Source organism: Schistocerca piceifrons, chromosome 1 (genome assembly GCF_021461385.2).
Source record: "Schistocerca piceifrons isolate TAMUIC-IGC-003096 chromosome 1, iqSchPice1.1, whole genome shotgun sequence".
Lineage (NCBI taxonomy): Eukaryota > Metazoa > Arthropoda > Insecta > Orthoptera > Acrididae > Schistocerca > Schistocerca piceifrons.
In genome coordinates this window covers 281,655,442-281,678,049 of record NC_060138.1, presented here as the reverse complement: position 1 = coordinate 281,678,049, position 22,608 = coordinate 281,655,442, and the positions used below count along the sequence as shown (strand labels likewise).

Sequence of the window (22,608 nt, the reverse complement as noted above, 5' to 3'; positions counted from 1 at the left end):
CACGGCAATATTGAGGATTGTCCTCGCAGGGGCAGGCCTCGTGCTGCACACACTCCAGACAATGTGCAGAGAGTTAACGAATTGGTGACTGCTGACAGACGCATCACGGTGAACGAATTGTTACGCTACGTTGGGATAGGGGAAGGAAGTGTTTGCAGAATACTGAAAGTGTTGGCGTTAAAAAAGGTTTGTGCCAGGTGGGTTCCCAGGTTGCTGACAGTGGCTCACAAAGAAACAAGAAAAACGGTATGCAGCGAACTTTTGGAACAGTACGAGAATGGTGGAGATGAATTTCTTAGAAGAATTGTGACACATGACGAAACATGGCTCCATCATTTTTCACCAGAGACGAAGAGGCAATCAATGGAGTGTCAACATACAAATTCTTCCAAGAAAAAAAAAATTCAAAACCAAACCTTCTGCTGGAAAAGTTATGGCTACAGTGTTTTTCGATTCCGAAGGACTCTTGCTTGTGGATATCACGCCAAGTGGAACCACCATAAATTCTGATGCATACGTGACGACACTGAAGAAACTTCAATCTCGACTAAGTCGTGTTTGACCACAGCGGCAAAAGCAGGATGTTTTGCTGTTGGACGACAATGCACGGCCACATGTCAGTCAAAAAACCATGGAAGCGATCACAAAACTCGGATGGACAACACTGAAATACCCGCCTTACAGTCCTGACCTGGCTCCATGTGACTATCATCTCTTTGGGAAACTGAAAGACTCTCTTCGTGGAACAAGGTTTGAAGATGATGACTCCCTTGTGCACGCTGCCAAACAGTGACTCCAACAGGTTGGTCCAGAATTTTAAATTTTACCGTGCGGGTATACAGGCGCTTGTTCCAAGATGGCGTAAGGCATTTGAGAAGGATGGAAATTATGTGGAGAAATGAAAATATTGTTCCTAAAGGATGTATCTACACACTGTAAAACTTTCAAAGATGTAGCCTGCACCCCGCGTGCCTTCACCAAATCAGCCAGCCTCCGAAAGGAGCCGAGGATGGCCTCAGAACCCAAGCGGCAGGCGTCATTCGTGCCGACATATGCCAGTACATGCACACTGTGTCATGGTTCCGGCAAATGTCTGCAAGCAAACAGGGCGCATGACAAGCCTACAAAAGTCCAGCCGTGGTCTCAGTGCCTGGAAATTACGTCCACTCCTTTGCTCTCGTGTGCCACAAGTAACGTATGTAAACTCTTTCCCTGTATCACAGTTTTTATTCGGTGATTTTGCATACACTGCCTGACAAATAAGTGAAACAAGTGAAACCCTCAGAAAGGGAGAGGAAACGAATTGAGCGTTTCCGAGTATGCCATTCTCAGCGACTGTGGTGATCCAGGGTACTGCCGAATCCCTCATTCACCACAGTGCGTGCTTCCCAGTCACGGCACCGTACCAGACGCGGCAGTTTGTATGGTGTTAATGTCAGGTTATGCATGAGACGATAATTCCCTAGCACAGCGGCTGCAAATTTCCGATCAAAGGTGCGGAATGACTAAGAATGTTGCAGGGAATCCATTACTTGTTCTCGAATAGCAGGTGCAGATTTGAAGATGTTACGAGCACTTGGTGCACAATACGGGGACTTTCTCTTGTGGCGATCAGATATGTTCGTCCGGTTGGTTGATTCGGGGGAGGGGAACAGCCGGCCGGTGTGGCCGTGCGGCTCTAGGCGCTTCAGTCTGGAACCGCGTGACCGCTACGGTCGCAGGTTCGAATCCTGCCTCGGGCATGGATGTGTGTGATGTCCTTAGGTTAGTTAGGTTTAAGTAGTCCTACGTTCTAGGGGACTGATGACCACAGATGTTAAGTCCCATAGTGCTCAGAGCCATTTGAACCATTTTTGGGAGGGGAACAAACAGCGAGGTCATCGGTCCCATCGGATTGGGGAAGGATGGGGAAGAAAGTCGGGCGTGCCCTTTCAAAGCAACAATCCCGGCATTTGCCTGAAGCGATTTAGAGAAATCAAGGAAAATCTGTATCAGGCTGGCCGGCCGTGTGTTTGAACCGTTGTCCTTCCGAAAGCGAATCCAGTGTGGTAACCGCTGCGCCACCTCGCTCGGTTGTCTGTCCGGAAGAATGAAAACGAGTGTACCTGGCCTCAGGTTCCCACGTAGTCCAATATCGGGCCTCCGTCACTTCCGAATGCCCCACAAAACTGCATAGTGCACGATTCGGCCAGCCAGCCTCGTTGAGATCCACAATGAGGCCGCTCCTCCAAACTAGGTCAGTTGCTGATAACGCAGTTTTACACGAGTACGAGACATCTCGGTGTCCACAAGTGATCACTGAACGTCTGACGCTATGCACACCCTGTAATATGACTCTGTTCGTGCCCCTGATGTACACTACCAGGCCTGCCAACAACATTAAACACGAAAATATTAATGCACTCTGGTGTCACTAATCATTTACATATCCGCCGACAGCGTGTACTCTTACGAAGTTATCGATATCCGATCACATCTTCTGGGTATTGCAAGTTTTTTGTCAGACTGTGTAAGAGCATTTCCACATGAGGCAGAAATAATACGTAATCAGCAACTTCAGAAAGAGCTACAGTTTTCTAGTTTCAATGTTGAACTGTTTTTCGTCTATTACTGAATACATATTAGTTATTTGAACACGTTAACAAATATTTAAGCAAACAGTTTTTGTATTTTGCATAAAATAAGGCTTACTTACAAAGAATCTTGCTCCTTACATTGATAACGAAGTTAGGTAAAGCCAGATTACAAGTATTTGCCTTTAATACGGGAGGCATAGTTAATTCATTTTATAAGCTGTTAATAAGGTTTATATTTTTTTCAAACTTTCTGATTTTCTGCCTTAGCAGTGGGCAACGTGCTAAAAAGATTTGCTGTTGTAAATGCGACTAGGACGATCGCGGGGTAGCAATAACGGAAAGCGCGACGGGACCCGTGGAGAGGCCCGGGAACAACAACACAACGGGAGAGGACGGACACAACTAACTAAGGACAGAACGAATACAAGATCGAACAATGGAGTCACAAGGAAACAAACACGTTCACTCGTACACAGAACAAGGAAGTAAGCTGTCTAGCGCGAGACGAGGTGTAAACCGACGTACGCGAGATTAGACTGGCTGGCTGAGTTTTTTTTTTTTTTTTATTGAATTTCGATTTCCCCCGAAGGGGGCGGGCTGGCAGCAGCGTAGTATGCCGCTCTTCAGCCTACAGACTTTGTTTGAAAAAGATGAAGAGAATAAATAATAAACACAGGCGATAAAACCGGAGACTTAAATAGTAACATGGCGAAAAAATCGAGGAACTTAAAACATAGAACAAAGGGATGATGATGCTAATAAAATACATACGAAGCAGACAGGTAAAACAATAGACAGACAATTAAAAACACATGGCGACAGTTTGGTTTCTGTTCGCAAAAGACATAAAATTCACACCCAGCGACAGCATGGTTTCTGTTCGCAACACTAGGAAGACGAACAACACTGAACATTCACTGGAAAACTGCACTAAAAAGTTGGCAAATGTGACAAACCACAGCCGAGAGCAGGTGGGGGGAAACTGGACAGATGATGGGAAAATAAAAAAAAGGGGGAGAAGGAGAGGAAAAGCGAAGGGGGGGGGGAGGGGGGAAAGGAGTCAATGGAGGATGAGGACCCATAAGAGGGGCTGGCTGAGCGTGAGGCAGGCGCTTAACTCATTACTGGCCAAAATTCTATCGGATCATTTTTTGCAAACTTTTATAAATAAATACGTTACATTGAGTGATTAATTGAATAAAAAGTTGTTTTGAAAATTTTCAGTTTATTAGAACAAAAACTACATACCGTCCCATTTTTGGGACATTGGCCAAATGCGCTATCCAAACTCACAATCTTATTCTGCATGCATAGTATTGTAAGAAAGAACACAAACATTAAATAAAGAATGTTTTAATATTATTGAATGTCTATTCAGTATGAAATGAAGCAAAACACTTGTCGTGTACACCAACATTGCACCTATCACAAATTTTTGTTGTTTTTTTCTTGCAGTAAGCACATCTCTTCTGTGTTTTACTTGGCACAATGAAATGATTTCCTGGATACAGTCGTACATCTGTGCTCACCCGTCCTCCCATCGATTTGCTTCCTTGTGGTCCTCTGCGTTTTGGTACTGATCCTGTTTTCTTTGATAGGTAAAACATCACTATTCTCCGTCGGACATCCAAAAGCGAGAGCTTCTCATTAGAGTTAGCAATTTGGTATGCACGCCATGTGTTTACTACGCAGATACCTATCATCTATGTGAATAATGGCCACCACCATTTCTTTGACCTTACCCTCGTCCTATAAAGTGATATCTGCTTGTCCAGTAGATCTACGCCACCCGTAGGGGCATTGTATTCATCAATGAGATGTGGCATTTTCCTTTTTCTTTGCCCGTGAGTATCTTTTAGTAGAACTCAGAGGAGTAATAGTACTGTAATTTGTCGCTGCACATACTGGTTTGTTGTCACTCCATTTCACAACCAGAACTTCGTTCTCTTTGTCACACATGTAGTCATAGAATTCTCGTCCCTTTTCTTTTGCCATTCTTTTCGAGTCAATCAAATGGCATGCATTAGTTCGGATCTCTCATATTGTTCCTGTAGCTTTCATTTTACTCTTTCCGAGTGTGATCAGTGTGTCAACACTGGTGAAAGAGTTGTCAAAGAAAAGTTTATAATTGGGATACTCTGATTTTGGAATCGTGCTGGTTAGTTCAAAAGGCTCCTGTTTGTTGTCAGTCTTGACACAGTATGGCGAAAAATTATAAAGAAAGCCATTGGATCTTGTAAGAGACCAAATTTTATATCCAAATTTGATAGGCTTTCGCCTCAGAAACATTTTGGCTGAATGTTTGCCATAATAACGTACCATCATTTCATCAATTGAGAGTTGTGAATGAAATACGCCAAATTTACCAAATTCCTTTTTCAGCATTTGAAAGTACAACCTCAGTTTCTATATCTTGTCGTTTCTATTTTGGAGTTGTCATTGCGATGAATGAATCTCTTCACTTCCCGAAGCCTATTTCTTGACATGGAGTTGAAGACTAAAGGAACACCGACATCAGGAGCCTGTTCCCAGTACATATTCTCATGGGGAAGCTTATGATAACCACTCAGAAGTAGTATGCCAGTAAATGATTTTAGTTCTTCTTTGGTTAGCAGAAAATTTATTTTGTTATGTTGGCAAGCATAGATTTCGCTTTGTTCAATAATAGTATCCATTAGTTTCTCAGGAAAAAATCCTCAAACACCTTGGGCACTGTCTTATTTGCTAGACATTCCGCAACATAATGTTAGTTGCTCTTCCCTGGTTCACTAGTGTTTGTGTACATTGGTTGGCATTTATACCACTCATTTTTTTTTTTTGTAGATAACGTACCACTTTCTGTTCCATCTCCTAACGCTTTCCTTCTTTTGGCTTCTGGAGGTACAACTATAGCATTAGCTTCATCTCGACTGGTTATGAGCTCTGAAGTACCGGCTACATCTTGTACAACAGACTCATTGCTCAGTACATTTTCGGCAATGTCTCCTTCATCTGTTATTACATCTGCATCGGATGGAATAATCGCCAATTTTACGTCATCATCTTCATCGTTACTCTCTTGATGGTTCTCTAGTTCTGCTAGAATTTCTTCAAGTGTAAGTCCACGCGGCATCTTTTTATCATGTTGGAATCGTAAAATTCGAATAGAATATGAAAAAAAGCAGATATAAAGAACGTAAAACGCAATTCTTCTCTGTATAGTACGTGTATACAAGAATGGGTCACATCAATAATAAATGATAGTGTAACATGCCATTGTCCCATTATTGGGACGCATAAAATATATTGATATTGCTCTTACTTGAAAAAATCTGAAGTATACTTAATCTTACATGGACATCCATATATTCATAACAAACACGCCCAGACAACTAAATCACAGGTCATTGTCGTCCAGGAACTACCAGCAGACATACAATGCTGCCAAGTACGAGAACAAAAAATCGACAAGTTTATAATTTTGCTGACATGAAATGCTTAGAAAAAAGTTATTTATTTTACATTTACAGGCATTATAGCAGTTAGTTGAACCTACAGGTGCAACAACGAAGGCTGAAAACTCCATTACTTACGTAGAAATAAGTAAAATATATGCGTCTCAAAAAAGGGACAATGGCCAGTAATGGGTTAAGTACGCAATCGGGGGCGCCGCTATTGGCCGCTGGGACGACTTGTTCTAGTGTGGCGCCCTCACACTAAAAGCGGACCAGGAGGCGCGCGCCGCCACGGCTTACGGCGCGATGGTGCAGAGACTTCTAGGGGTCTTCGACATCCATGACGTCTGGCGCGGATTCAAATTCCGCGGCGCGCGGTACCAGATTTGCACCAAAATAAACGCTTCATTTTGAACTCTTGAGAAACATGCATGGTTGATAATGGAATTGTTTTCACGCATTGTAATTTGGGCGAGTATCTCACAATTCATTGTAAACTGACTGTCTTTGTACTTAACTTGGCCTTTACAAGACATTGGTCCAGAATGTCAAGGTGTTTATAAGGCCATGATTGATTCTTCTATTCTTGCTTGCCGATACCGAATTTCATTGCTCAAAAGAATAAAGGGATGACTTTGGGCGTCTGTCATACTCCATTGAGCATGTCCCACACATATTCGATGGGGTTTGGGACGAGACTCACGGTTCGACATTCCATTGCTTCAACGTCCAGGCTTCGCAAGTCATTGCTGGAGTCGCCCGCCACATGAACCCTATCATTATTGTGAATGAGAAGGAATTCAGGGCCACCACCGGATGCATCAGCCACCACAAGGTGGCAGTGAGGCGACCACGGGTAACGATGGGATCCGTACGGCTGCTATACTGATGCCTGCCAAAACACTATCACAGAACCTTGACCGATTCTGTCGATTTCCTGGACAACATTTGGAAGGTACCCCTCGCGACGGCGCCTCCACACACGAACACGGCCATCACCTTGCGTCAGAGGAGACCTGCATTCGCCTGTGAATAACACGTTTCGCCAGTGACGAAGTTGCCAATTGCACGGGAACGTTAGACCTGAAGGCGAGCAGCGAGATGTTGTGTCAAGTAGGATACTAGAACAGAACGTCTGGGTCGCAAGATCGTTCTTCGTAATGCGTTCCTTGCAGTCTGGCTGACAACAGCGGCCGGCCGGAGTGGCCGAGCGGTTCTAGGCGCTACAGTCTGGAATCGCGCGGCCGCTACGGTCGCAGGTTCGAATCCTGCCTCGGGCATGGATGTGTGTGATGTCCTTAGGTTAGTTAGGTTTAAGTAGTTCTAAGTTCTAGGGGACTGATGACCTCAGCAGTTAAGTCCCATAGTGCTCAGAGCCATTTTTTTGACAACAGCGGCTCCAGTGGCCCCTCTGAGATCATCTTGTGGCGCTCTGGCGGTAGTCGTACGACGCCGCAAGGAAGAAATGGCCAGATATCGGTCTTCGCGTCTTGTGGTAATGCGTCAGCGGCCTCATCCGACTCACCATATGTGCTGACCTGTGTCACTATATCGTGTCCACAACCTGCGGATGACAGATGGAGAGACACTGGTGTCAGCAACAACACGACAAAAACTTTGTCCTTTGTTGATCAAACTACAGGGCGTTTCAAAAAGAAAGAGCAGATTTCAAACATTTATTTCTCAAAAACTACAAATGATAGAAACACAATTCAAACGTTTCTTGTCAGAGAAAGGTTCAAAGTTTTTCAATGGTCCGCGCAGAAGTTCCATGCAAATCCGCAGTGGCGCTGGCGTTTGTTTGTAGGAAAATGGCGACGACACCACAGGAACGATCATTTTGTGTGCTGCAATTTGCAAAGTTAGAGTCCATTGTTGGTGTGCAACGTGCATTCCGCCGTCAATTCAACAAACAGCCGCCTCGTCATAAGCAAATTTATGAGTGGCATCACAGATTCGTAGAAGATGGTTGCATCTGCAAGCGAAAAAGCACGGGTCGTCCACGCACATCGGATGAAAATGTCGAGCGTGTCCGTGCAGCTTACGAAAGGAGCCCTAGAAACTCCACGGCACGGGCAAGTCACGAACTAAACATGTCTAAAACAACGGTATGGCGCGTTCTGAGTAACCGTCTGCACATGAAGCCGTACAAACTGCAGTTATTGCAAGCATTGCGTCCTGACGACCACAACAAAAGGTTCGAATTTTCAACTGCAATTCTACAGGACATGGAAGAGGACAATTTTGCCGAACGATTAATTTTTTCAGATGAATCAACGTTTCACATTTCTGGTAAAGTTAATCGGCATAACGTACGAATTTGGGCGAGTGAAACTCCGAGGGACGTTATTCAACATGAAAGAGACTCACCAAAGGTTAACGTCTTTTGTGCAATTTCGGTAAACAAAGTTTATGGACCTTTCTTTTTCATGGAGAAAACTATCACAGGAACCATTTACCTGGACATGTTAGAAAACTGGCTATTTCCTCAACTTCAGGAAGATTCAAATCACTTCATCTTCATGCAAGATGGCGCCCCACCACACTTCTCTGAACCTGTACGACGGTACCTAAATAACACCATTCCAGGACGGTGGATTGGAAGAGCAGGAGCACAAGATCAATGTCATCGTCTGTGGCCTCCCAGGTCACCAGACCTTACTCCCTGCGATTTTTATTTGTGGGGGTACATAAAGGACTGTGTTTATGTCCCACCTATGCCCGCTACTCTTCAAGAGGTACGACATCGAATTGTTGCGGCCGTGAATTCGGTAACTAAAGACCAGTTGCGTCGTGTGTGGCAAGAAATGAGATACCGGTTTGATATTTGTCGTGTAACAAATGGTGCTCATATTGAGGTACAGTTTTGATATTTGTTGTGTAACATTTGGTACTCATATTGAGTGAAGGACCGTTGGAATTGTGTTTCTATCATTTGTAGTTTTTGAGAAATAAATGTTTGAAATCTGCTCTTTCTTTTTGAAACGCCCTGTATTACAGCTAGCACTGCAGTAAAATGTTGCACTGCACGTGACCCGTTGAATGCAACTTCCACAAATGCCAACTGCCATCTGTGTACCTCACTAGAGAACGATGGGGCACCGGTACTCATTTCCTTCTAAGATGTCGTCTGATACTTAATGCATAAATCAGCTGACAGATGGCGAATTCATTGAAGACGATCTCAAACTACACAGCTAGCACCTATATCAAAGTACACGTAACACACCGGACGTTGATAAACGTGTTCCCCTAACTCTTTTTGAGCTGTATATTATATCATCTTCGTTGAACTCTCTCGAAGGGCTATTGAAGAAAAAGAAATAAATGTGTGTTAAAAATGTAGATACTGAACCGATAATTGGGAACTCTTAAAATTAATTGTAGGAATCGTGTGTTCTTACTCGAAGAAACGGTTTTTCATATTGACGTTCTTCGAGGTAAGTTTCTGATACGTTTGCAGAGACTGCTTCGGAAGGCAGTACAGCGATACCGCGCAACGAAGCGTACTCTGCTCTCATCCACAGCCCACAACCATGCGGCCTGTCAGTTCCGCCACGGGCCGCAAGAGCGCTCTGCTGCGTCGCCCACTGGCGCAGGCGTGTCGTTGCTACTTTGTCAGAGCGCGGCAGTACACGCGCTGCGCTCGAACAAAGTGGGCGGGTTCCGTGTGTGCGCTTGCTGTGGGTTGTGTTCTGTGATCAGCAGTCTCGTCTCTTCACCACCACCATCGTTCCCACCTGAACTGTCAAGGTAAGAAAGAATGCACCTCTGCAGCACGGGTCGGGTCGACTTTCTCAACTGTCACCACTCCTTTCGCTTATTTCCGGTGTGTCGACTCGTCGCCCACCTCCGATTGGTGTTCTAACAACCCTACCACAACAAGGGTCAAAATTTTAATAACGATTGTGGTGTTGCTCACGCTGCTAAATACTGAATTATCGGGCAACAACAGTCATATTATGTGGCAGGTGTCATTAGAGCACAGTTAAGTCATTTCATGTAATAATGAAAAAACTAGGCACTCATCTTTTTGTGTTTCCCAGGCAGGTCTCGTCGTAAAATCATGGCTCAATCGTTGAAAATCTAGGTGGTTATGATTCCAAGCTCTGATGCAAAGAGCCTAGGTTTTATTCTGCTATATTCAAAAGTTTTGTAGATGCGCTTCAGAAACCATTCTTGGAGATTACACTTTTGCAGGACAATGGTGATGTAAAAAAAGTAAACAGCATTCCGAACTTAAGTTACACTTCCTTTTAATTGCTTTTATTGCAATATCACGTGACACACAAACACCACTTCACAATACAAAACATACTTGAAAACATCTTCATCACAGTCACTGTTATAAAGTTCACATTTTATAAGCTGACTACGTTATGCGTCTTTCCAAAATGACGTCCACGACTTGACTTTCTCAAGGTCCGACTCTCTAACAAGTTAACAACCAACTAACAATAACTTACGCGCCCAAAAATCAGAGTTACGAGTACGTCAAAGATCATAGTGACAAAAAAAAAAAAAAAAGAATACACATAAGAATAATATCATTGCAATATAAACATATCGATGTATCACAAATGAAATCAAATCTGAATGTTGTCTCAGAAATATGTCAACTACTTTGCAGAAACACAGTAGAATATTACTGATATCGAGAGGTTCAGATGAGGTACCATAATGGTTACGTAATTCAAGTACCATTCGGGGAATGATTGCTCTTGAGATTCTGCCATTCCGTAAGACAGCCAGCAGATTAGCGACCTTTTCTGCGATAAAATGATCGTATGGCATTATGGCCGGATAGAAGGCACGATTTCCAAATAGTATAATCGATGTTAGTAGCAGACAGTTTTATTTTATACAATTTTTGTCACCAAGTCCTCAATTTTTTTTTTTTGGTGCATGTTGGTTCAGTCATCCTCCAGAATATTGCTTCTATCGAAACCTTTTGTATCAAACATGTACTTGGCGCCATCTTCACACATGCATACCATTCTGTAATAGCCACAAACAAAGGACAGATTTTGTTAATTTATTCAGCACACAATACATAAAAAAGATGTGATAACACAACTATGCGTTTTTTCGAACTTTTGATATTTTATTTTGAATAAAATAATTTTGGGTTTTGGGTCGCTTGTTTGTACACTACTAAAGCAATTGCCGACGTTGCAACCGACTTGCTGCGGTCCTCTTCAGAGCGGTTCAGTCGAACCGGTCTGAAGAGAACCACAGCAAGTCAGCCGAAACGTCGGCAATTAGTTGCTATAGTAGTTTGACCCGCCCAGAAGAGGACCGCAGCAAGTCGGTTGAAACGTCGGCAGTTAGTTGCTTTAGTAGTTTACAATGACGCAGCCCAATACCCAAAATTATTTTATTCAAAATGCCACCGGCCGAGAAAGTATACGAACTTATATTGATAGCTTACGCTATTTTAAGCAGAAATAGTTGGACATACAACGTCGTAGCAGAGCGAGAAAGTTTACGTTTCTGCGTACTGTTTATCAGAGAGCCTTCATGACGATCGTTTGTTTTCATTGTTGCAAAATGGTCTATCAGTAGCGTATTACTCAAGAAGGGAATATATGGGGAGACTGTGGCACAACAGACGGTAGTCTGTCCCATTTTCAGCATTAATGATTAATCAAAACCACTCTTATATGTATTATTACACGCTTATTGTGTTACGACCAGTCTCGTACGTTGAAAATCTTCAGGTTGCCGAGTTGTGCTGAAGTCATAAGATAAATAGTGTGGCAACCTGAAGATGTTCAACGAATGACACAATAAAATAGTTTATTAATCATTAACTCTGTCAGCTGTGACGCTCGATATAATCAGGATTATTGCTTGTAAATGATGAGTAGGAATGTTGATTTACTTCGTCAAACACAGTAGCCGAGCAGTAGTAAAGATGAAAACAAAAGCTAAACATTGTGGCTACCTCAGTATCCAGGGAGCGTTGCGACATTGCCTCTCATCCTTGACCTTCCTCGATAGTCTTCCTTCCGTAGCTTCCAATTCCTGCGAATACACGACAGTTCCTACTGAAAGACTGTGGCGGGTGCCTGTGACGCTTCCGTAAACAGTTACTGCTACGCCCCTAATGGTATCCCTATTTATGGAACGTTAGGTCGTTATAGCCACGTGTATATGACTCCCTGACAGGCGCTTGTAAAGTAATTAATTTCTAATTTTCACTCACTGAGGTATTCCATACAATCGTATGTGGGATGTCCGTGTATATTTGTCTTGTTCATTCTGACCGTTGTTTTATACTGCGACTGTGGTGTAAATAGATGTTACGGGCGGAAGCCGCAAACAATCGGCGCCTTAGTCTCTCGAAATACAAGGTGGGGCAAAAAAAAAGTGGGGCCGAGAACAGAGTTTCAGGGTACAAAGAAACACAGCAGGGGAAAGGAAATATGGTACTAATCTATAGTAGATGTTGAAAGTGACCACCATTCATTTCTTGGCACCTAGTCATCAAGTTGCTGAAGGTGGAACAAAATTGGACTGCTGGAAATGCTGCAGTCTCGTCCGAAATGTTCCGCTGCAGTTCTTGAAGACCACGAGGGTTGTTGCGATACACCTTAGACTTGAAGGCTCCCCACACAAAGTAATCGCACACTTATTAATCAGGTGACCTGGGTAGCCAGCTAGGCCGCGACCAGACTGATCTCTGCTAACAACTCTGTCAGGCGTGGAGAATGTCTAAAGTGCTCCAAGGTTCGGCCGGCTGTAAGGGTAATTGCTCCATCCTGCTGGGTGTCAGGGGGTGTGGTTATACGCATACATCCACGTCCACTCGTCCGGGCCGCTTTTATTTTCCCCACCCTGTGTTCATTCTCTCATGAAGAAGCTACAGCAGATTCATCAGATGACACCACTTGCAGGATCAACTCTCATCCGACCCCGAAGGTTGTGACAAGCTTTTGGGCGACGTGTATCATAGCCGGAGTGATAAGACAGCATGAAGCAATCAAAGGGCACATCATTTCACGCAAACTTGTGGATTCTTCGACGCCAACGCAACTTTGACTATGATATACACGTAACTCGCGAAATATTTGTGTAACGTCACCATCCGATGATAGGCCAGCAGTCGCTTGAAAATTGTCTGCAACCTCATTGAACTCTGCAAACCGCTGTGAAGTGCACGGCGAAGATTTCTACCCGTTTCATCCGCGTATGCCTAGGAGTCTATGCGAGAGGGATAGAGTGCATAGGGGGCTGTAGTATATTCCTAGATTTCTCACTTATTACTGGGTCTTGAAACCTTGTGTCTCATGAGAGATCATACATTTGAAGACAATAAATCGAGTCGATTTGCTTTTTTATGCGCCGACCGTCCTCTGATAATTTTCTACTCATGGCGGGGCTTCTGATTTTTTTGATGGAGTGGCGCATCTGTCACGCCACTAATCTTGAATTCTGGAAAGACAGTGGTCAAATTCATATCCGAATTTGTTTCCCACTTCCTTTAAAGGACCAAGTTTGATTCCCTGCTTCATCCTGGTCCAGTATTAACTCCATCTCTAACCATCCTTTATTTTTACCGGAGTACACACTCGGTTGAAAATGCGTTAAGTTTGTGTCCGGCGGCGACTAGAAGCAGGAGGCGCACGTTTCTCGGACAGCGCTTGCCAGCAGAGCACCTAGAGTGTATCGTGTTTCATCTTGTCATTTGCTCTTCTCCAAATTCCACAGGAACTCTCAGACGATGCCGTGAGACTAGCACCTCCAGGATAGTGAATACAGAGATAGTCTGAGTCAACGACTGCCTCGGCATAGTGGTACAACCATTCTGCACTGATGCCGAGTTGGAAATGAAATATTGGTTAAGATCTTTATATAAATATTAAAAAACAATGCGGATAATCACTAGAGCACTCAGGGGCACATCATCTTCCTGCCTCACCGTGCTAACAGTTATGGAGCCCCTTGGAATTGGATGCTCACACTTAGCTACAATAGCAAACAGAAAAATGATAGACACCTAGAACTCCCTATACACCAAGACCTAGCAGCTACAGACAAAATTTAATCGAGGTCTCCTTTATGGAAAGTCGGCGAAGAACTGCACGACATCGATTCAAGACAGCTTGGAAAGAACAATGGGCTGTAAGTGGACATAAGAATCGATAATTGGTGGGCGAGCCCAGCAAGGAGGTCGATGAATTCAACCTCCCGAGAAAATCGTTGACAACTTTGAACCGCGTCAGGACTTGTTGGTAGTGTAAGCACTTAATGAACAAGTGGGGCGTATCGGACAGTCCTAAATGTGAGTGTGGGGAAATCCAATCAGTGGACCATTTACATGTGTGTCAAGTGCGTGGTTAAGAGGGTGATCTGACGAACGTGCGCAGATTCTCCGCCTCAGCCATAGACTGGCTCAAGAATATTTGTAATGTTGTGCAGTGTTATAAGAACGTATGTAAAGAATATTGTAAATCAGTATAGAGCTACCAGAATATTTTCGTTATTACATTTCGTGATGAATACCTTTGCAGGTGCCGAACGAATACATAAATAAATCTGTCCTAGAAACTGAATTCCGTTATTCGTTTCTAGGTCGTGTCAACTGACTCAGACGGGATTCTATGTGTGGCTGCACCGGCAGCTGTCATTATTTACACCGCGTGGGTAAGTGGCTCACTCCCCTCCTGCTAGATCGCTACTAACAACAGCTGCTGGCGTGGGACAAGGAACAACCGGCTAGAACTGACCAGGATTAGCAAAAAACGAGCTATTGTACGTCTTCTAAGCTCATCAACGGGCCTCTTAACATTTTTAATAGTTTAACACAGCAATCGAAGACACGTGCACTTCATTGACATACTAATTGTAAGTTGCGATTGTGAGCTAATCCGGCAGCTACATACCTACTTTGTTTATGTCTCTCTCTCTCTCTCTCTCTCTCTCTCTCTCTCTCTCTCACACACACACACACACACACACACACACACACACACACACACACTCTCACTTCTTGTTACTGGGCATTTTTTACAAATTATACTACATCTTTCTTCTTTACCTCGCTGTTCCGCAGCAATAAAAACACTATACTTCACATAAATCTTCTTCCGCGCTTCGCGTTATTTCCGAATGCCTCAGTCTTTAGTGGCCTGTTCGGAGCATCAAATGGTTTTTCTGTTCGACTCAATGATCAAGCTTTCGTTTCTACTCCGTCTCTCATCAGTCACAGACATGTTCCTCGTGGGTGTGGAACATGTCAGAAAGTATAACATAAAAACGTAAAACATTTGAATAAAATACTTACGGCTCTGATCAATTGCCAGGAGATTGTCGAAACAGATGATTACAATGCGGTAAGAACAGCTAATATTTACAGAATTAACATGCTGTCAAAATGAAACATTGTTATGCACTATTAATAAATTTATCATACACAAAATACCTAATCTTGACTGTTGTGACCAAGTGCTGTCAAAACTGAAATCTAACAGACATTTTTACTTAAGCTGGCTTAACAGTCTCTGTTAAGCCAGCATATGTCATTCGGACGGTCTAATGTTGCCAAGTTGGCTTGATGTGAAACAGGTTATTTCATGAACAGTCTCGACAGTAACTAGCTGTTGCCCTCCGATTCTCAGATCTATTATTTACAGCTAGAATAACGTTATTGTAGTAACCTGCATGATCCTACAACAATTACTATTCAGATAATGAGGTTCGTTGCGTATAACCGGTACTACACTAACGTCATTCAAAATGGCTCTGAGCACTATGGGACTCAACATCTGAGGTCATCAGTCCCCTAGAACTTAGAACTACTTAAACCTAACTAACCTAAGGACATCACACACATCCATGCCCGAGGCAGGATTCGAACCTTCGACCGTAGCGGTTTCGCGGTTCCAGACTGTAGCGCCTAGAACCGCTTGGCCACAACTGCCGGCCTAATGTCATTCCATCCGTACGTTGTAGATCTGAGAATTTGAAGATGACACCTAGTTACTGTCCAATCGGTGATGAAAAACTATTGCATATCCAGCGATCTTGCCTCCTAATTTTATAAATCACATGACAGATCTGCCCAGTGTCATCTTGCTGCATGTAGCGTGCCCATGCCTTAAGTCTACTGTCCATTCATTCTCTGCCTTAGGCCTTGTATCTTTCTTGTTCCTCCAGTTACAGACTTGTTTTATGCATTTACTGTACGCAGGATGTTTTCTAATTTTCACTGAAGTTTGTGAAATCGGTTCAGATAGCTTGAAGTAGCACCAAGTCTCACTAGTATATAAAACGCTACTTTCATTCAATTTTCTCATTCTATGAACGCAGATCTATCTATATGGATTTACGCCTTGTATGGAGACCTTTCACAGACGTCATTGCCGCTATCTTAGTATTGCTTTCTTTAATACCTACCTATTTCACCATTTTTATGGCACGTTTGGTTTACATCAGTTGCACTACTGCTCATGTCTACCCCATTAAACCAAGTATACAAATACTTCAAGAAAATTATCAGATACACAGTTAACATTCTTAACCAGGATAGTTGGTTGCCACAAATGAGAAAGCTGTCAGACACGTGTGCTTCTTTTTCTCTGGCGTTTCGAATAGGGTAAACTGGTTAGGCTTTCGTTCATAACATCATGGTCTATGGCAAAACTAGAAAAGAAGTGAATCGAAGCGTTTGATGTGCGGTTCCATAGAAGTATGTAGGAAATTAGATGGACTGATAATACATGAGGAGGTTCTCCGCACAGTGGGCGAGGAGATGAATATGTGGGAGATATCGAGGGAGCTGGGAGGGAGAGAAGTACAGGGGAAGACAGAGACTGGAACACGCCCAGGACACTGGGTGTAAGTAGTACTCTGAAATGAGGAGGTTTGCCAGGAGAGGAATTCGTGGCGTGGCGCATCAATCCACTCAGATGAGAGATGACCAAAAAGAAGAACGTCACACTAGTTTAGAAGTTGAAAGGCAGCGTGATGCGAGAAACAGCGGTATAACGATGCCTGATGCAGCAGCTTTAAGATAGTGTCAAACTCTCACTTGAGCAACATTTCAAAATCTAAATACTGATAGCATAAAAATCGAGAATAACTTTGCGGATGCGGGTGCTCTTTCATCGTAAATTTTGGACGCAGCGCTTCGGACAGAAACTATACCTTCGTATACGTGTAATTTAGAGATATCCACTGAGTTGACTTCTATCAGGTTAGTGAAAATAAATATAAACTGGAAGAACATCAACAATAGCCTCTGTTGATTCCGTTGTGTTTGCTCAAGAAAAATTGAAACATTATATGATTCTACTAAAACGGTATATGTGAAGATATTGCAAATACACATCTCACACACACATTTTTCCTCTTGCTGTGTCAATCCGATTAACACAATTAACGTTAATAGGTAGCTTATGACAGAATACATTAGTAAAACTTGTCCCTTACCTCATTAATTACATTATTAAATACGCCGCTCCGCGATAAGGGCACTGAAATCTAATGCCATATGGAAAGCTACCCGCTCTGGACAGGACATCATTGCAAACAACCTGGAACTTGTTGTTGCCTTCATGCTTGGCGAAATAACATTTTTATTGCTTTCTGACTGTGAATGTGACTTTCTAGAGGCGAGACTGTATTTCATTACTATCGGAAGGGAAAAAAAATCCGTTGCCATTTATAGTACTGGCTTTAAGCAGTCTTGTTACCTCGCATTTGTCACATTGGTACTGGACAAGGCCGCTCAGTGCAGCGTCAGATTCGTAGACACTGACGCACGAAATCTGCAGCACAAAAGAAAATGTTTACTTTCATCTACCCCGTGCTGAAGCAACAACTTCATTAATATGGGAATTAGTCGACCACAGTGTTGTTGCGCGTGGGAGTGGTGGCGCTTTGGTAAGTTTATCGTGATCAGGGTTGATAATAAATGGACAAATTACCTGACAGTATTGACCGTAAGATGCGCTTCCCTTAGTCAGCGCCGTACTTGTTTACTGCAACAACACCGCGTGCTTCCGGTAATGGCCAAGTGCAATAATATCGTGGTTGAGTTGTACTTTGTGGTAATACGTCGATGATTAGTCGTTGAAGTAAGCTTTCCACATTTTTTACACATATTGAGACAATATCGTGCGGTACTTACAGGTCACAAAGGGGCTACGCTACGGCTAAATAAATTTGGATTTTTTGTTACTAATAACAACTCACGAATTTCTAAACTTAATGAATGCCACTACCTGCCATCAGACTGCCGGTGGTGGCGTTGCGGGCACGTGACCCTGTAAGTAGCGGAGACGAATGGCCGCAAAGATGGAAATCAACTGATGTAAGCGACTTTGACGGAGAGCACATAGTTGTGGCCAGGGACCTGTGAACGAGCGTCTCGGTATCGGCAAAGCTGGTCGGATTTTCACTTGCTACAGTCATGAGCATTTGTCGGAAGCTGTTGAACGAGTCTGAAACTGTAGTGTTGGCAGAAGAGCCAACACCGTGTTGCTAGAGGAGGCCGAAATACACGCGTTTAAGCTCACGCAGACTGGCGTGAGGTCTGGAACAGGACAATGTCTTGAGAATTGCAAATAAAGTACGAAGATCTTGGAATACTTAACTTTAATCCATAATTGGTGTGCATCGCTGTTGTTGATACGTTAATAACAATCTCAATATAAACTGGTAATGGCGCCTTGCTAGGTCGTAGCAAATGACGTAGCTGAAGGCTATGCTAACTATCGTCTCGGCAAATGAGAGCGTATTTGTCAGTGTAGCATCGCTAGCAAAGTCGTCTGTACAACTGGGGCGAGTGCTAGGACGTCTCTCTAGACCTGCCGTGTGGCGGCGCTCGGTCTGCAATCACTGACAGTGGCGACACGCGGGTCCGACGTATACTAATGGACCGCGGCCGATTTAAAGGCTACCACCTAGCAAGTGTGGTGTCTGGCGGTGACACCACAGAAACTATGAGTGGGCGACAAAGTGTCTTATGTACACGCCTCATCACAGAACGTGGAGGTCGGAGGCTAGCCCGTTCTGTAAAATAGGCGGCAATCTGTGGTCGACTGGCACATGCGCAAGTATTTCAGAGAACAGCGATCAGCGCACATTGTTGAACATGGGGGCTCCACTTCAGCAGACCCCTCTGTGTTCCGTTGTTGACCTAACGACACTGTCAGCTATGACTGCTTTGGGAGGCGAACGGCTGCTCGAAACGTGCACTGCGCCACTGGCGAAAGCCGATGGGGCGCTATTATGCTATTGGGAACATTCAGCTGGGCTTCCATAGGAACTGTGGTAGCAATTGAGGGCGCCGTGACAGCTGTTGACTGCGTGAACACTATAGCGAACCATCTGCATGCCTTCATGCTCGATGACCTCCACGACAGCGACGGCATCGTCCCGCCGGATAACTGTCTGTGCCATAAGGTCGAAATCGTGCTATAGTGGTTTGAGGAGGATGATAGTAAATTCACCTAATCTGAACCCGGTGGAAGACATCTGGGTCGCTATCAGCGTCAACTCCGAGAAACAAACCACCAGACCGTAGATAAAAACTGTGTGCGAGGGCGGGGGATCTTCGCCTTTCGCCCTTTCGCTGGCAAGTGCTCTATCGACTGAGCTACCCAAGCACGACCTCTTGTCACAGCTTTACTTCTGCCAGTACCTCATCTTCTACTTTCCAAACCTTCAAAGCCATGACGATGAGTCGTGAGCCGGGCTTTGGCACCTCAGTCGGTAGAGCACTTGCCAGCGAAAGGCAGAGGTCCCCGGGTTCGAGTCTCGGCCTGGCACACAGTTTCAATCTGGCAGCAGGTTTCACTTACACCCCATGTTGACATTCTTCATTATATTTGTTGCTCGATATTTCTTGAATGTTTACTGATGCAATATCACACTCATATTTTAGCGGATCTTCACCACTAAATACCAGCTTTGTATTAATTATTTATATTTTTTGTGTCTGAGAGAACAGGTACAACTTTGTTCCTGCAGCCACTATGAATCAAGACACAAAGGCACTAAAGACATTAGCTGCCACTGGGCGTTGATTTACATCAATGGGACAGCTTGAAAACTTGCGACAGAGTGGCATTCAAACCCGGGTCTGCTGCTTACTAGGCAGTTCCCCTGACTGCCATCCGGACACAGTGGTCAGCAGAACTGTGCGGAAAGAACAGACACCACATATACATAATTGTGCATCTACATCTACACAGATACTTTGCAAGCCACGTAGCTTACGCGGCGGAGGGCACCCTGTTGGTGGCAGGAGAATCGGTCGCAGTCAGCTTCAAGTGCCGGTTCTCTAAATTTTCTCAATAGTGTTTCCCGAAAAGAACGCCGCCTTCCTTCAGGGATTCCCATTTGATTCCCGAAGCATCCCCGTAAAACTTACGATTCGGTCGAACCTACTGGTATCAAATCTAGCAGCCTTCCTCCGAATTGCTTCGATGCCTTCCTTCAATACGACCTGATACAGATCCCAAACATTCGAGCAGTACTCAAGAATTTGATCGCACCAGCGTCCTATATGAGGTCTCCTTTCCAGGTGAACTACTCTTTCCTAAAATTCTTCCAATAAATCGAATTAGACTATTTGCCTTCCATACCATAGTTTTCAGATGTTCGTTTCACCTCATATCGCTTTGCACGTTGCGCCCAGATATTTAAACGATTTGACTGTGTCAAGTTGGACACTCGTAATATTGTATCCGAACATAATTAAAGCGATGACGGCCAGCGACCCATTCAGTGCAGAAGCACACCAAGCTCTGACTCTTACGGGAATCGGCGACGTACCGCAAGTAATGAGGCTACTCAGTGGGGGCATCACATCAGTAGTGTGTGGTACAAGTTGAGAATTTGGGTGTGACGGGAGGCGTGCTAGGGTATACCGTGCGCTTGTGGGGACCACTGTGCCCAGACGGCTTACTTGTCAGCGCATTTGCCCAGTAAGCAGGAGGCCCGAATTGAAATCCTGGCGCGGCACAAATTTTCACCTTGCCCTGTTGCTATAAATCAACGTCTACATCTAAATCTACATGGTTACTCTGCAATTCACACGTAATATTTCGTCGTTCAGTTCTTCGTGACAACGTGTAACTTACAACAGTGCATAAATCAGTTGTAAAAATGAGCTCGAAAAAAGTACGTCTTTGACTTTCACAGAAAAGAAGCAGGTTATTGTGATCGCGGAATGTGGAGAGGAAAAGACAAAAAGAGATTGTAGCGAATTATTTCGGGATTCCGTTGCCCTCGCTGTCGTCAGTCCTCAAGCAGAAAAAGAGGAAGAGGGAGGAGTGAAACCGGTGAGGAAAGTTCCCACACCTTGAAGTGTTACTGACACTGACACGGAAACTTGTTTTACGATTTCTACGTTTAGATCTGACGATGATAGAAGCCGAACGACCCTGCAGATAAAGACGACTTTATTCGCAAAATATCTGTCGGAGATAATATGATTAAAGAAAGGCTAAGCCATTCGCTGTTAGCCTGGGCATTGAAAAGTTCGCCGCTAGACTTGACAGAATATCGCAAGTGGTGTATGTTTAATCAATGAATGGACTAAAATTGTCTGTTCAGATACGCTGTGAACGTTATGGTACTGAAGCAGAGGATGGCATAGAAAAGGCCTATATACTAAATGTCTTTCTGCAAAACTGTTTCACAGAGGGAGATCGGACTGTAGCTCCTTTTTTAAATCGTCGCACGAGTCACAAAATGTCACATACCGAAATAAGTGACCAAGGGATAGAAAAGCAATTGAAATCGCTCGACAGAGAGATTGCCACTGGAGCTGACGGGATACTGATACGATTATGCACAGAGTAGTCGGAGGAACGTGCTCTTCTTATAACAGCAAGCACCAGAGGAGCGAAGCGTTCCCAGTGATTGGAAAAAAACGCAGGTAATTCCCGTTTTCAAGAAGGGTCGTCGGACAGACGCACAAAACTGTAGATCTATAGCTCTGACGTCGATACGTTGTAGAGTTTTGGAACATACTTTGCGCTCGCGTATTATGACATTTGTGGAGACCAAAAATCTGCTCTAGGAATCAACATGGACTCTGAAACCAACGTTCGCCTGAAATCCTGCTAGCTCTGTTCGTCCACGAGACACAGAAAGCAGGCAGGCGCGCGAGTAGATGCTATGTTGCGAGACTTCCAGAAGGTGTTCGATACAGTTCCGCACTGCCGCCTCACGGAAAAAATATGAGCGTACGAAATATCAGACCAACTGGGACTGTGACGAAACACGTAGTTGTAAACAAAGCACAGCATGTCATTCAGAACGGAGAAAAGTCTTCAGATGTAACTTAGGCTGTGTCCCAAGAGTGTGTTACAGGACCATTCCCTTTCGCTGTAGATAATGACCTAGTAGATAATGTCGAAAGTTTCGTAAGGTTTTTCGCGGATGCTGCTACTATGTACGCGAATGGAGTAGGAAAAGGGGGAGCGAGAGTGATACACGAACTAATCTCCGCCACATACCGTAAGAGGCTCGCCGAGTAAAAGTGTAGATGTAACAAGGGATAGCTCACTAGCTGTGAAAATACGTCGTTTTTTAGCTTTCTGCAGAAAATGCGAGCGCTGATGACAGCTTGTTCAGCA

At 44.1% G+C, this 22,608-nt stretch overlaps 1 protein-coding gene across 3 annotated transcripts in view; it reads left to right on the top strand.

Annotated features, from left to right (window-relative positions):
- Positions 1-22,608, top strand: part of LOC124785083 (diacylglycerol lipase-beta-like) — an 853,236-nt gene that overhangs the window by 37,217 nt on the left and 793,411 nt on the right. The window contains exon 1 of one of the 3 annotated variants that reach the window (XM_047254150.1): positions 9,645-9,763. The exons of the other annotated variants lie outside the window; for them this stretch is intronic. The gene's annotated coding sequence lies outside the window, so the exon portion shown is untranslated. Of the gene's footprint in view, positions 1-9,644; positions 9,764-22,608 lie in introns of those variants that run through there. 3 annotated transcript variants of the gene reach the window in all.